Genomic DNA, 16303 nt, shown 5'->3' on the forward strand with positions numbered 1-16303 from the left:
ACGCTGGATTATTTCTGATGTAGTCAGTTGGTAGGTAAGGGTTTTCTCCCACGAACTCAAGTTTTTTCAGCAAGTAGATCATTTGAGAATGGCTCCAAATAAAAGTTGTGTTTTCACATTTTGCTAGTACACAAACATATGGCCCTGAGGAAGAGGGATTCATTTTGGGGTGCTAAGCACTGCTCAAGATATAAGTGCTTTTTATTTTGCATTTGAACTGGTGCATGCCCCTTAGAGATGGACCAGTTGCTTTACATACTGGTGGCCCATTTACAAAGCAGCCCTGTTTGAAAACAGATGCTTTCAAGTGGGTCACCAGGCTTTAAGAAAAATATTTAAACTCATAATTGATTGGCTTTTGGTCATCTATGGCAATGTGTTCTCATTTAAACATAGAGCAGGGGATTTTTCTTCTATAACCAATTACAGTTTAAAAAATGCAACGAATCTTGCTTCACACAAGGAGCTTAACTTGTGGTTGGAGAAATTTTCCAACTTATTAAATGTTGTTTATATCCTCATTTTTGTAGACGCTTTGTCTTCCCAAAGCATTTGAAAACTCCCTCTGTAACTGACTTATCAATTTTCTTTCTGACCTTTCATTTTAAATTTAACCACACCCAAATCCCCAAACTCAGAACCTCCAAGCAACTAGACTAGAGCGAAAATATACAATTTACTCTCTCCATATCTCCACCAATGTCTTTCGTTTTTCTTGTACTCTAATCTAATCGGTAATTCATAAGCTTTGGCCAAATAGTTAAAAATGTTAAGTGCTAGCAAAGCCTTTTACCTCCCCCTCAGATCTGTCTCTGTTTATGGAATAGGTCCCAGTTTCCTCCTCTTCTCCTTCAGCCCGGGGTCTTCAGGTCAGAGCACTGTAAATACACACAGCCCTTGCTGGACCCATAAATCTGAGCAAAGGGCAGGCCTATATATTCAGATAAGCAGGGGCAGAGATAGGGGCTTGAAAGGAGGGAGAACTAGTGGAGTCTGAGGCTCTGCAGCCCTGTTCAGAGAACTCAACTCAAAAGACCAAGAATCCTTAGTGCGGAAGGAGGAATTTTGCCTTGAAACATCTCCTCTTATTTCTAATGGATGAGGTTGGCACTGCTTCCTCTTGGTTTATTTTATTTTTTCCACATTGCTTATATTCACATCCTTACTGAACGTATTATCTTAAAGGCAATCAAATTAAACAGTAAATTTAATTTATTTCCAATGTCTTTTTTTCTTAAGTGTGTTTGTGTTTTGACCTCTGTGTGTGTGTGCATGTGTGTGTGTGTGATGTTTCTTGAAGTCATTTTACCAGAAATTCTTCTCTACTGTAATTTTTCAATCCCAAAGTTTTCGACTATATAACTGTATTCTTAGTTACCACGTTGAATCCCCAAGAAAAACACATCTAAAGGAGGAATGACAAAGTGACAAATAAATGCTTACATACCCTTCAGTCTTCAAGGCTTCCATTTTATTCCTGGGTTCAAGTATTTTCTGTTGGATTTTCACTTCTTGAAATTTTCAGTGACTCCTGGAAGACCATCCTTCTTGGGGGATGCACCCATTGTGACCACAAATAAGGTCACCGTGGAAAATCCTGGGCAAGATGACCATGGCTGAGAAGGTCCTTTCTATCACACTTGACAGAATCACTGCATGATTCTTCTTTAGATACAATGAGTCGCACTACAGATTCATCTGGGTCATTTCAGACTCCAGGAAAATGTGTCACTCGATTTGTTTCCAAGCAATGTTTTGTATTTTATTGTATATATGTATATATAATTTTAATCTGATTTCTCTAGGTTATTCTTTTTGGCTAATAGAGAATCGATTTTTTAAACATGCTAATTCATGTTCCTCAAAAGTGGCTTCTTCTTTTCCTTGGTTGAAAAGTTAGTGATAATTCCAGGTAATTAAGAAAATTTTATGGAAAAAAATTGCCAAGACAGTAATTGGGCTGGGAGCCCAGCATGTTACACCTACAGTAGAGCCTCATTTTTGACAAATCTCTTAAATGATAACAAAAATAATGATAATAATCATTATGTATCATTTATTGAGCACTTACTTTGGAAAGCAATGTACTAGGAACTTAAGATGTATATTGATTTTTATCTTTACAAGTGGTAAATGATGTACGACTCTACAGTCTCAATCTTATAAATGAAAAAAACCCTCCGATTTGAAAAGTAAAGAAACTGAATCCAGAACACACATGGCAGCCCAGAACTTGAAAGTGGTTCTGGCTCTAGAGGGCTGTCTTCTGAGCTGCTTCTCATAGCCTCAGGTTCTGCATCTTCAGGATGAGTGTCTTGGGTGGAAGGGGGTCTATGTAGGGGTGATCTTCCATGGCCAGTTGATTTTCTCCAGCCCCTACTATCCTGAGCCTAGCCTTGGCATTTTCAATAGCACTCTGGCATCTGGGCCTGTCTCTCAAAGACCTCCTGGACCACATGTCTGAATCGGAACTCATTGATTCTCTACCTGCCGTGTCTATACTCTGTGATCCATGTGATGTTTAATGGGAGGGAGCACCCTCGATTCTGTAGTCTGAGCTTAAGGCTGTCTAACTACCTACCTTGTTTCACCTGTCATGATTATCATCCAACCTGGCAGAGAAGTGACCTGTGCAGGGGGTATTACAGTCTGACCACCTGGGTTTGAACCCGGACTCCCCTGTTTACCAGCTGTGCAGTGCTGGACAAGTTACTTTACTCTTCTGTGCCTTGATTTTTTTCATCTGTAAAATGGAGTCTAAAATATTATTTATTATTTAAGGTGGTCTAGTTCAGACTGTTGGTAATGTTTGACAGAACTATTAAAATAGCCTTCAGGCTGCTGTTTCTGCAGTGAGGCTCTTCCTTTGATAATCCAGCCCCTCTGGATTGCAGAATAAAATAAATAATAAACATGATAATTTCCTGCTTAAAAATCTTTGAGACTCCCTACTGCCCTCAGGTCAAACTATTGAATCAGGAAAAGGCTTTCATTATTTTCCTCCAACTGCCCTTTCCAGAGTCATTTTCCACCATGACCCTCTAAGCAATTTCCACTGTAGCAGCAAAAAATTATACATATGATGTTCTTTTATGTCTCCAGACTTTTGACTGTGCTGTGCTCTCTCTATCAGGAATGCCCTTCCTTCCAGTTTCCATGTAGCAAAAGTACATTTATCTTGCATGGCTCAGTTCAAAAGTCACTTTTTATTTTTTAAGGCAGCATAAATTGAGTCAGTCACTTCTAGAATGCATTCCTCTGTTTTAGAAGCTAGTATGTTGATAGCAGTCATATGTATGGTAATTATTTGTCTACCACTAGGCTGTGGACTGCTGTGGGGAAGGACTGTTTTTTTTAAACTTAATATCTTTTGTTCTAGGGCCCCACATGTAGTGGGAGCCTCCCAAATTTAGATTAATATATAAAATATCTTTCCTCACTCCTAAAAATGACTTAGAGCAAATGTGAATCAAATGACTGTAATGTTGTTAACTAGTTGAATTAACTCCTGTTAGCTTAAGATAATAAAGGCAGTGAACTTGTAACAAAATTAAATTAAAAACTGAAGTGCAATTATAGTGTTCTTACTGTCTCCAAGATAAAACCATGATATATTTTTTTCCTAGTACACATGTTACATTTTTTTCTGACATCATAAGAAAATCTGAGAACGGAAATCCTTTCAAGCATTTCATTTGATATAGAACATCTATATTCCATACAGCATTTCATTAGGAAAGGAGCCTGCTTTTCTCTTATCTGCCCTGACTCTAAACATAATATCTTATGGAGACAGTATATTCGTGGTTAAGATCAGAAGCTCTGAATCTGGAATGTCTGGGTTTAAATGCTGGTGTTGCCATTTATAAGCTGTGTAATGGCCGGAAACAGTTTTCTTGGGGCCTGCTATCTCATCTATAAAATGGGTACCCTAGTAACATTCAGTGTAGAGAGTGGTTATGAGGATCAAATGAGTTAATGCATCTAGCACTTAGATGAGAGTTCATGTATCTTGCACTTAGATGAAAGCCTGGCTTACACCAGATGCTCTAAAAATGTGTCTTCTTATTTGATTGGTGTTTATAAGAGAGGCACCTGAAATCCTCATAGAAAGGTGAGGAGGATTTCATCATCAGGGAACAGTGGAAAGAGATGGATGAGTCTTGAGAGTGTGTGAGAATGTTCCTTCGCCTGTGTAAGGACCAGTTTATCTATTTCAGATATAATTCCAATACTTCCAGATTTAATGCTTCATTTCATCATTTTACACATGGAACTACATGTAGGAACGAACCCAAGTATAAACTTGGCCATCAGGAAAGTTAGCTCCAGAACTATCTTGCCTGAGTTGGAATCCCAGCTCCATGACATGCTGGCTGTCTCACCTTGGGCAAGTGTTTTCATTTATTAAAGATTAAATTTTTTCATCTGGCAAATGAGGAAAAAAAGATTAATTTTTGCCTTTTACTTGTGGTGAGAATTAAATGAAAAACCATCATTCAACATGCTTATCACGGTGCCTGTCATATAGTAAGTGCTTAATGTGTTGACTACTAGTTTCATGTTGCAAATATTATTGAATATTTTTACCACATGGTGTGGTTTTATCATGTAGTTATTGAAGAGAGTAAAAACATTTATTTATGTAGATTTAAAAACATAAGGTGAACACCTCTATACTCACCATCCCAGGTTAAAAAAATAAAAGGTTGCCAGTTTCTTAGAAGTCCCTGCAGACCTTTCTGGGCACATTCCCGTCTCTCTCTCCAGCGCGTTACTGTTCTCCTGGCCTTTGGATCATCATATACTTACTTTACTTTATAATTTTAGTTCTTATAAATGTATCACTAATTAGTATGCTATTTGGTGTTGTCTTTTATGAATATTATAGTAATGTAATTGATACATATTTATATATTCTGTGTTTTGCACTCAGCAGATGCAGCTGGATTGATGCATGTACTATGGTTCATTTAGTGTCATGCTGAATAGTATTTTATGATATCAACACCCTACAGTTTACTTTGCTATTATTTTTTCTATTGATGGACATCTGGACTGTTATTTATTTATTGCTATTACAAAGCCTGCTGTATAGAACATTCTTGTACCTGTGCCCCTATAGAAGACTTTCTATATATACACCCTGGTGTCTATATGAAGACTTTCTTTAGGAAGTTAGACCTAGGAGTCGAGTTGCTCACTTGTAAGATATGGGAATATTCAAATTTACTTGGTAATGGTAAACTCTTTTCTAAGTGGCAGCACATGAAGGAGTTTTTGGCAGAAAATTATTAGGTACATATTTCGGATCCTCATAAAAATTATAAATGTGGTAGTTCTCCAAGATTCCACAGTTTCAATATAAAATCCAAATCATCCACGTCTCTTGGTGTTCACACCCTTGTGTGGCCCCCTCCCACATTATGCCAAGGTTGGTCTGTATGACCAGTATAATTTGGGAAGAGTGATGGTATTGTTGCTTCTGTTTTTGGATATCTTTCTTCTTGTCTCTTTTGCATCTCTCACTCTGGGGGACACAGCTTCCCTGTTGGAAGCAATTCTGTGGAGAGGTCCATGAGGTGAGGAGCAGAGGTCTCCAGCAAACAGCCAGTGAGGAACTGTAGCATGCCACCAGCCATGTGATTGAGCATAGGAGCCAATTTCTAGCTCCTTGGGTCTTGAGATGTCTACAGTTTGAGAGCTTGACTAGAACAGCATGAAAGATCCTGAACTAGAATTGCCCTGCTAAGCTGTACCTGGTTATGAGTCCACACACACACACACACACACACACACACACACACACACACACGTGAGATTATAAGTATTTGTTGTCTTGAGCTAAGCTTTGAGGTAATTTTTTATGCAGCAAACATAACTAATATATATTCTATTAAAGAGGTGAAAAATTCCAGGTTCCCTTAAGGAATATGTGAAATAAAGTAGGATATTAAAACAAATAGATTTGAAAATGGGTAACATTAAAAGTTGATGCACCTATAATTCTAGGTGCTATTACGTTAGTTAGCCACGTTAAAAAAAAAAAAAAAACCCATAGAGATGGGAGACCAAGGATAATTTGTGATTCATTATCTGTAACAACGCATGTCAAGTGTGTTCACATTTTTTAAGATGATCTTGATTTATCATTATTAGAGTCCTTTAGATGTCTTTATAAGTTATTCTTGATGCAGAAACATTGATTGTAACATAATAGCAAAAAAGAAGCCATTTAGTTATACAGAAATAAGAGAAAAGTTAAATACGTCATATATCTACTCAAGAGAATATTATAAAGTCGTGATAAATATATATTTTTTAAGTGACATATTCCCAGCATAATGTTAAATGACAAGAGCAGGATATGCTAGACAAACAGTATAAAACCAACTATTCAGTGACTTAAGGGTGAAAATGGCATCTCTTAGTTGTGAGATTACGTGGGAATTTGTTTTCTTCATGAAACTTCGGTATTTTCAAAGTCTAATAAACATATGTTAAGACTTCTATTGTTAGAAAAAAGTGTATTTAGCATTGAAGAAATTACTCTTAATTCATTTTTAGTAATACAAAGAAATGCGGACAGCAAACTTTGCCTTCAGATTGGGAGGAAAATCCCTATCAAATATATATCAACAATGAGCATCTGGAAAGGTTCTGGTTGCTATTTCGAGTTGGCTTCCTTTCACATTATCTTGATCTTTGGATCTAATCATAGTCTTCAATCTTGTTATAATTGCTGGTCCTTTTGATTTCTCTTACAGAAGTGAAGATATATTCTAAGAAGTGTATCCTTAGATGATTTCATGGTTGTGTAAACATTATAGCATGTATTTACATCAACCTAAATATTATAGTATAGCCTACTACACACTTAGGCTGTGGTGGTCTAGTCTTTTGCTTCTAGTCTACAAATGCGTACAGTATGTTACTATTCTGAATACTGTAGGCAATTGGGATACAATGGTAAGAATTTGTATATTTAAACATAAATGTATAAGAATTGGTATATCCCAACATGCAAAAGGAAATGTTTTATGATAACATCTTACTATGGCTTCAATGTCACTAGGCCATAGATAGGAATTTTTCAGCTCTATTATACTCTTATGGGACCACCATCATATATGTAATCCACTGTTGGTGGAAATGTCATTGGAAGGCATGACTTTTTTATTCATTGTTTTGTGGACATCAGAGCTATTGGTGAATCAGGGTAAATTCACAGAATGCTCTAAATGTAAATGTGACTAAAGTGTATATTCTTCAGTTTCTGCTCATGAAGTTGAGAAGAATAAGGTAAATGAGATTTCATGGAGGCACTGTGGAGGTGAGGGTTGCCTAATACCTTTTTATACCAGAAATGATTTTTATCTAAGGCAGCCAATGCTGGCATAATTGAAGAAGGAATTTAAGTTGAATAGGAGCTGGAGTCATTGCCTGAACAGTGACACTTCATGGCATCATAGGTATAGACATTTTCGATATTAGTTAAAAAAGAAAAATTCTCAAAACTTAGTGTTTGAATAGACTGGAAGTGTTCTTTTTTGTTTTAAAAATGCTCTTTATAACAACATTTTTGCCCATTAAATTAAGCTTGGAAAAGACCTTAAAATAGAGTATTTAATTTGGAAGAATTAAGCAAAGTTCTACCACACAGGAACTGCTTCAACATGTTGGTGTATTTATTCTGATACTTGTATTTCCTTTCTGCATTTCCATTACACCCTGGGCTTTTAGCTTGCATGCTTTGTTATTACTGTATATTTCCTTCTAGATTGTCACTTCCCTGGGGACAGAGGCTATGTCTTTCTGGCTTATCATCTTTTCCTCACCTTAGCATTTAGTAGGTGCTTAATAAAAACATGTTGAATGACTAACTTGGTCAGACAATTACATGGAAAAGAGGAAATTCATGAGTAGAAAAATAAGTGAAAGTAAAGCTCTATGCCAGTTGAGACTATTGGCAATTTGAAGTGTCAGTGTCCTACTGCTGTTGGTCCCAGGTGCCATCAAAGGTAGGTGGAACCAAGGCCAGGTACCAGGTGCCACCCGAGTGCTTCAGGGCCAGTGCCAAGTAGAAGTTCTGGGAAGGTTTCTGTGAGGGTACTCAGTCAGTGCCAAGGAAAGAGATCAAAGCTGGGTTTCTGAGCTCCTAAAGGGCAAACCAGAAGAAGGAGCTCATAACTGAAACTTTGGGCTTAGCGGGAAAATATCATGGCTTCTGGCTTTATTTGAAACCTCGAACACTGAATCATTTTTGCTTCTCAAAGCAGTGAGCTTTTTTGTTTTATCATGTACAAAATACTGATCTCAGATATTTCAAGCAATAAGAAAACATATTACCAGTTATGGCAAGCACTCACTGGAATATAGAATTTGGTGACTCTGCAAAGATCTAATCATTCCAACATCATGATTCCAAGCATTATTTTATTAATCATTGCATTTATAGAGAATCTCTTAGCCAGTATTTATTGTTTAGATTTTTCCAGTGCCCTCATCACTGAGGTCTCTGGTTGCGTGTGTAGAAGATTAAGAGATACAATAAACTAAGAAGAATAGATCAAGCAACACACACTAGACCTAGGCCAAACTAAATAAATATGTCTATTTCTAAGGCCTGGAATTAAACAAGAACAGAAACAAATTCTTGCATACAAAAAAGTAAAATTTTTACAAGAAAGAGATTTCAGCCTTAATTTGATCTGATTTTGTTTAAGTTAAGCAGTTTTTTATCTAAAAGCCAGTGTTCATAATTATTCTTTTCAATTATTTTTTCATATTATTTTTCCAACCATGGTTTGAAGATAATAGGAGCCATGAGGAAGCAGAACCAAGAAATTAAAAATAAAATTCTCCAAGTTGTGAATTGAGGACAAGGCATGTGTTTCCAACTCAAAACAAATAGCTTAAAATCCTTTTTGAATTTGGTGTTAATAAAATCAACCAGAACAAATTACAGCTAAATGCAATTCTTCCTAGTGTCAGTTACAAGCCAAATCCCCTAGTTTAGATTCTGAATTTTAATTTCTGATCATGGGTGAATTACTCACCTCCTTGTGCCTCAGTTTCCTCTCCTATAAAGTGGGGACAATAACAGTATCCATCTCACAGGGTTGCTGTGAGGATCCCACAAGGTAATCTGTGTTAAGTTCTGAGAATAATGATGGACAAATAATAAGTGCTATATAAATAGCTGTAATTACGATTAAACAATGAAGCAAAACACTTGCCTGTTGTTCTGGATCATTTCATCTTTTTTTCTTTACAAGAGAATGCATTTGTTCCTCTTTCCTCTTTGTTTTACAGTTCATTTTATACTCATTCTTATCCTTCTTTACAAGACGACTTCTCTTGTTCTTGTGTTGGTAAGTCTTTCTTTAACTAGCCTCTTATAAGGTAGAATGCTACAATACGCTGGGGCCAGAAAATGGCTCAAAGGTATTTTTTGACATTCTAGAATCAGCCACAGCATGTGATCCACATTAGAAATCTGTAGGAAAATAAGAGCAATTTCTTAAAATCCTTTTGTGTTCTTATTTTTACTTTTTGAGACAGGGTCTCACTCTGTCACCCAAGCTGGAGTGCAGTGGCACGATTACAGTTCACTGTAGCCGTTATCAACCTCACTGGCTCAAGCAATCCTCTCGCCTCTGCCTCCCAAGTAGCTGGGACCACAGGTGCACACCATCATGCCTGGCTAATTTTTTAAATTTTTCATAGAGATGGGGGTCTCCTTATGTTGCCCTGACTGGTCTCAAACTCCTAGGCTCAAGCGATCCTCCCACCTCAGCCTTCCAAAGTGCTAAGATTGTAGGCCTGAGCCACTGTGCCCAGCCTTTCTCTGTTCCTAAAATACATCTCTTTATAAATTTGTGTCCTGGAATGCAGGTGCTTGAGTACCTCATTTTGCTATTATTTAAAAATGTGGAATAAGAGAGAACTTTTTTTTATGTGAGTATCATTATTGACATGACTGTGCATAAGAAAGCTGAATATACTGGTTTTTTCCTGGGAGATCTGAAGTGAGAAACCAGTTGTCCATTTCACTGGCTCTTCACTTGGCCATCTCCTCCATGGTGAAGCTGTGCAGTGGACAGAGGTCTCTGGACAGCAGAAGCTGCACCCTAATTCTCTACCTGTTATTGCAGACTCTATCACATGGATGGTTATTTCAGTTCCCAAGCTTCAGTTACCCTGGCTATCCTATGTGAGCTGTACAACCCTACCTATATCAAAGCAAGAACTTTGTCCAGGGGGCATTAGACCAAGTGGTCCAGGACCCAACTCTTAGGTTGACTCAGTTTACTTGGTTTGCTGGAAGAGCCTTGTAATTCTTCCTACCTATTGAAACATCTTTAAAATCCAGCACTCAAACAAGAGTATCTCTTGCCATGGACTTTTTCTAAATCTATTTGCCTTCAGCTATGGAACTGGGAAGCCTCTTTCAAAGGGACATTTTTCTCCTCCCACCCAAGGTGATAGTCACCTTGCTAAATGCCATTTGGATCATGTCGCTTCCCCTCGAGAAATCCTCCAATTGCTTTTCCTAGAGTATGGGGTACCATAACAGTATCTACATGTCATTCACAGCCCTTTGTGCTGGACCTCTGGGCTCTACTTTCCCACTAATATCTTGGCTTTGACCCTGATAAGTGTGACACTTTCCCTCATTTGCTGTATTTTCTCTTCCTCATCCCTTGCCTTTGGATGGATTATTTTTTCTGTTGTTGAGGTATTTCTTTGCTTTTTTGCTAGGCTAAATCCTCCCCTTCCTATACATTAAACTCAGGTGTCTTGTCCTCTAAGAAGTGTGTCCTGAACTCTAGGGTGAGCTGGATGATGCCCTCTGTGCCCATCCAGTGCTGACAGCATTAGCCTCACTGCATTGTACCTGCCTTTTGGTTTTCATGTTGTTCATTGATCTGGAAGCTTCTGAGGACAGGGACTGAAACTTTTGTTTTGGCAACTCCTGCACCCAGTCCAGAGCCTGGCAGATGGTAAGAAGGTCACTAAATGCTTATTGAATAAATAAATGAATGAAGCCTAAATTTGATAAGTTCTCCCATATGATAATTAGAGACACCGTAAACCTAGACGACATTATGATTTTAGGCAGATTTATAGCTAGTGAAAAACTGTTCCCAAAGAATTTAGAGAAGGGAGACATAGATCAGATGATAAATGTATGATGGTTTATAAGAATTAGAAGAATATAAAGTAAGATGCAGGGGCTCCTGAACCTGGGGAGGAGTTTTCAATAGGTAATATACTCAAATGAGTTAGCTTTGAAACAGATGAGGTGAAAAGTTCTGCTTTTAGGGATTAAAAAGTTCATTAAATTAATATAAATTGTTGGAAGAGAACTTGTCAAAATAAGTCAAGAGTGTAATAGAAGCTCTCTAAACTTTTATTATTATTAACAGTTTATTAAGCACCCAGTACCTGTTGAGCATTTTCAGTAAATGCTTTAAATGTATAACCTTATAGGATTTAGCCCTCATCACATCTCTATGAAGTAGGTCGCTGGTAATATTAGCCCTGTTTGTGGATGAGGAGCTGAGGTTAAAGTATTATAACCCACATGCCCAAGCTCACAGGGTTGGAAAAGGTGGGTCTGACTGGATGAGTCCAAAGGCCATGGATTGGAGGAGGGACGGTCTCACTTCATTCTGCATTGTCAGATCGCGGGGAAAGATTAGTTCTATTTTGAGTGACCATTTTAAGATGGTTATAGACAAACTAGAGTACATTCTGTAGGGAGAAGCGGTTGTAAATTTAGGAATGACCATTAATCATGTCTTGTTCTCTTACTCAGATTTCTGAACCAACTGGGAGATACAAAAAGAAGTCAGACAAGGCCGGGCGCGGTGGCTCACGCCTGTAATCCCAGCACTTTGGGAGGCCAAGGCAGGCGGATCAAGAGGTCAGGAGATTAAGACCAATCTAGCTAACACGGTGAAACCCCATCTCTACTAAAAATACAAAAAATTAGCCAGATGTGGTGGCAGGCACCTATAGTCCCAGCTACTTGGGAGGTTGAGGCAGGAGAATGGTGTGAACCCGGGAGGCAGAGCTTGCAGTGAGCCGAGATTGCGCCACTGCATTCCAGCCTGGGTGACAGAGCAAGACTCCATCTCAAAACAAACAAACAAACAAACAAAAACAAGTCAGACAAATAGAAATCCAAATGTCAGTTTTTTCAGAGGAAACTTGTGTTGTGGTTAAATAGATGGGCTAATCCTGTACCCCTAGCCCCACATTAAGTGTAGCCACCAGAACTGTGGGTTCACCATGGAAGGGCCTAAGCCTGCCTGCTAAACTCACCACAGGCAGGGAGAAAATTGAACTCTGCAGGCTGGTCCGAAGCAGCAGGTGCCGTAGACGTATATGGACTTAGCCAGCCATGCCCAGGGATGTCTCTCAGATTCAACAATCAGGCCAGCTATTCCTCTTCTTATGGGCAGGAAGGAATCAGAGAGAGGGCAATAGTGTGACTCTAAATCTTCTCAGAGACACATAAAACTCAGGAATAAAGTCCTCATCCTTAGCCATGACTAGGATGCTAATTGTCACATCAGTGGGACCAACGGGTGGAAAGACTGGTGTAAGAGTTAAATTTATGTGTCCAATTGACTGGGCTGTGGTACCCAGATTTGGGGTCAAACATCAGTTGAATTGCTGTGAAGGTGTTTTGTAGATGTGATTAACACTTGAATCAGTAGACTTTGAGTAAAGCAGATGAACTTCCATAATATGTGTGGGCCATATCCAATCAGTTGAAGGTCTCAGGGGCCAGAAGAAATACTCCTCAAGACTACAATATCAACTCTTTCTTGAATTTCCAGCCTGCCCTACAGATTTCAGAGCTGCCAGTCCCCAAAATTCTGTGAGCCATTCTTTAAAGCCAGTCTCCCTCTCTCTCTCTCACTCTCTGTCTCTCTCTAGACATAGGTACATATATATATATAGATGGATGTATGTATATACATACACGTACATATATATGAATATCTCCTATTGGTTCTGTTTCTCTGAAGAGTTCTGATTAATACAATGTGGAATGTGGGAATGTGGAATCTTTAGCTGAGGAGTCAAGATGGTGATCATGGAAGCTCTTTTCACATTTCTGATGGATTCCCACAGGACAAGCTATGTAGCATCTGAGATGGTTTAAATGGAGCGTGATAACCTTGTTGGTCGTATTATAGAAGAAATGCTAATGTTATGAGAAGGCTGACTCATGGCTGGCTGTTTGGGTCACTTTGAACTCTTTTAAGAGTAGTGAAGCTATTTTATGCTTCTGTTAAATAATCTAATGCCATTGTGGTTTTTTTTTCACATTTCATTGTTTGTGAATTTCTTTCACATCTCAGTTTATTGGTTTTCCCATAGTGCATAACACACAAATAGGCAATTATGGAATTGAATTAAGAGTTTAATAATGGCTCATTAGGAACCAAATTTCAACTTTAAATGAGCACATATTTCTCTATTTTTTTGTGTTGCTTTGTTCCTATATGTATTTCTTTTAAAGTATTCATTTGTAAAAAATGACCAGCATATTGGTAAAGTCCGGTATTACTTGGTTATTTAATTATAAATTAAAGTACATAGCTCACAGGATTTTTGGATTTTTGACCAGAATAAAGCACGAAATTAAAATACAAACAAGAAAATAACCTAATTTGTAAAATAACATTTCTCTGAAATCAATTATCTTAAATTTTCACAGGAAATAAAATTAGGAGAAATCTGCTAAATTTATCCAAAAGAATACAAGAGTTTTGGAATATAAAAAAGTACTACTTCTTTAAATGCTAATGAACACCAGCTTTATCATTTCTAAAGAAGAGGGTTTTGGTGTTATTTTTTTTCTCCCAGTGAAAAATTTTACGGCTCCTACCTGGTAAAAGGACATGGGCTTGAGCCTGATATTTGAGACTATGTAAATAGCTGATCTGGAAATTTCAAGCCAATTGTATCCTCTTTCTTTCAACTGCAGTTTCATGCTCCCCCCTCTACTCCTTGAATTATCCCATGAACCCTCTTGGTCATTCAGGGTTGATGAAGCCATCACGCCATGGTCAGCTGCTTAACTTGGCACTCTATGAGGGAGGAGGGATCTTTTTGAAGCCCTGCCACCATTGCCCTGTCCAGCTTATCTTGCAGGGCAGTGAACAAGAGCCTGAGCAGAAGGTATCAGAATCTTTGGAAATGGGGGACCCATCAGATGTTTCACATGTCAAAGTGTTCTGATGAATACTCAGGTTTGAGAGCTACTGGTTTATAGCAGTTCAGCTCCTCATCAACACAAATATATGCACATTTGTGGTATTCCTTCAGTAAAGACGGCTCTGGTCACATTGAAACAGTGAATATGTGCCTTTGTGTGTGTGTGTCTGTGTGTGCATGTGTGTGTGTGTGTCTGGTGTTTAGGGGTAGAAGTGATAACCAGGATTGACTGCAATGTCCCATGAAGCAGGGGCAGGGCTAATTTCTATGAACTATCTCCATTAATCTGTGGGCCTGCATTCCTGGGAAATAGTCACTCAGGATCCCCAAGGCTACCTAGAGCAAAGGTGGCCCAGCCTGGGTCTTGGCATAGTATGATCTCAGGGTGTCCAGGCTGAGGACAAGGTGAATGTCCTGCCTCTGCTGCACTGGGCTTGGGAAGCCTGGTGTGCTCCTGCCCCCTCCTTATCAGGGAACCCTGGACAGGGTCTGGGACCTGAGCTCAATTCCCAGATCCACCTCTATTGAGCTATGTGACCTTGGGTGTGTCCCATGCTCCCTAGGCCATCTGTGGTGAATAGGCCATGTGACAGGCCATCTCAGGGAGGTGGGCAGGGATGGTGCTCACCATACAGGCCTCCCTCACCCCTCTTTACCTCCTACTGTACGCAGAAGACTTCGGTATTGCACATCCTTCCATGAAGGACCTGTCCTACCAGAAAAAAATTATAAAGCAAAAGGAAATGATTTATCGTTCACTTTCAGCTCGGAAACTCGACAGGCAGGCCTTGACTTGGTGTCCTAACTTGGCAACCCTGTGGTGCTAGGTTTTATACATTATTTCAAAGGGCTAGAGTTCCCCTCTGAAGATTTGTTTTCTGGTGGTGGGCTTAGCAACTCTATTTTTTTCTTCTTAATCTATTTTCTTACACAAAGAACTAATGCCCCCAAGTACAATTGCACCCAGATTACTAGACTCTCAACTTAAACATTACCAAAAGCTATAATTTTGAAATTCTTTTATCTATCCCAAGCTAATAGCAGTTTTGCATGTCTTTATATTGTTTTCATCTGTTTCTTAGCCCCCCTCCTCTTGGGTTATTGTCTCTGGAATATGTGCGGGCTTGTTTAATTTTAGTGCTGAATTTGGGATATGGAAAAGATTACTCTTAATTATATTACTTACTTATTGAAACATAATATATTTATAAGGACTTTCCGTGCTCCAGAAGCAGTGTGCTCTTTTATGAAGACATTGCTGGAGGTTGCCAAGGCGGGGATCTGAATTGAACGGGATCTGAATCTAAAGCAATCTAGGAGTAGATCTATCCTGCAGCATCTTCAAACCAGCTTCTCAAATACTTCTTTCAACACGAAACATTCATCCCAGCCCTGCAGCCAACCAGCTCAGTGCTATTTTTTCTACAATTCAATGAACCTGTGAGGCCCCATCTAAAACAATCACCACAGCAGAACCTTGGGGTCTGACAAAGATTTCCCTCCCAGGGAGAATAAGGCATGTTGAATTGGTTTGAATCAATGGGGCATTTTTTCTCTTGTTGGCCTGGTGATTACAACCCTGTCTCATAAACTGCACTGGGTCAAACCACAACCCGAATGACTTTTTAAAATGATACAATGCTATTAAAGAATAGAAAATATATTCTTGGTCAAGCTATTACCAAGTAGAAAAGAAAAAAAAAAAGTCATCACTCTGAATTTCTTACTTTGTCAATAAAATTATCAACCTCGACTTCCTTTATGTTTCTTGGTGCCTGCTGTTAAGCCGTGTGTCAGAAACCCCCAGCTTTGGATGTTGTCATAGAGCCCAGACACCATATGCTCCTCTGTCATGAGAGCAGGACGAGCTACATGATTCGTGGGGGAGCCCAATGCAAAATGAAAGTGTGAGGCCCCCTGTTCAAAAATTATGTAGAATTTCAAGACAGCAACAGCAGAGCATTTAAGGAAGTGCTGGGCCCTTGGGAACCGCGCAGGTCACATGTGCATGAAGCTAGACCTTGTTCCAAGACAGACCTAGTTGAGGAGGCAGAAGAGTCCA

The sequence above is a fragment of the Macaca nemestrina genome, chromosome 13, assembly GCF_043159975.1.
Source record: "Macaca nemestrina isolate mMacNem1 chromosome 13, mMacNem.hap1, whole genome shotgun sequence".
NCBI lineage: Eukaryota > Metazoa > Chordata > Mammalia > Primates > Cercopithecidae > Macaca > Macaca nemestrina.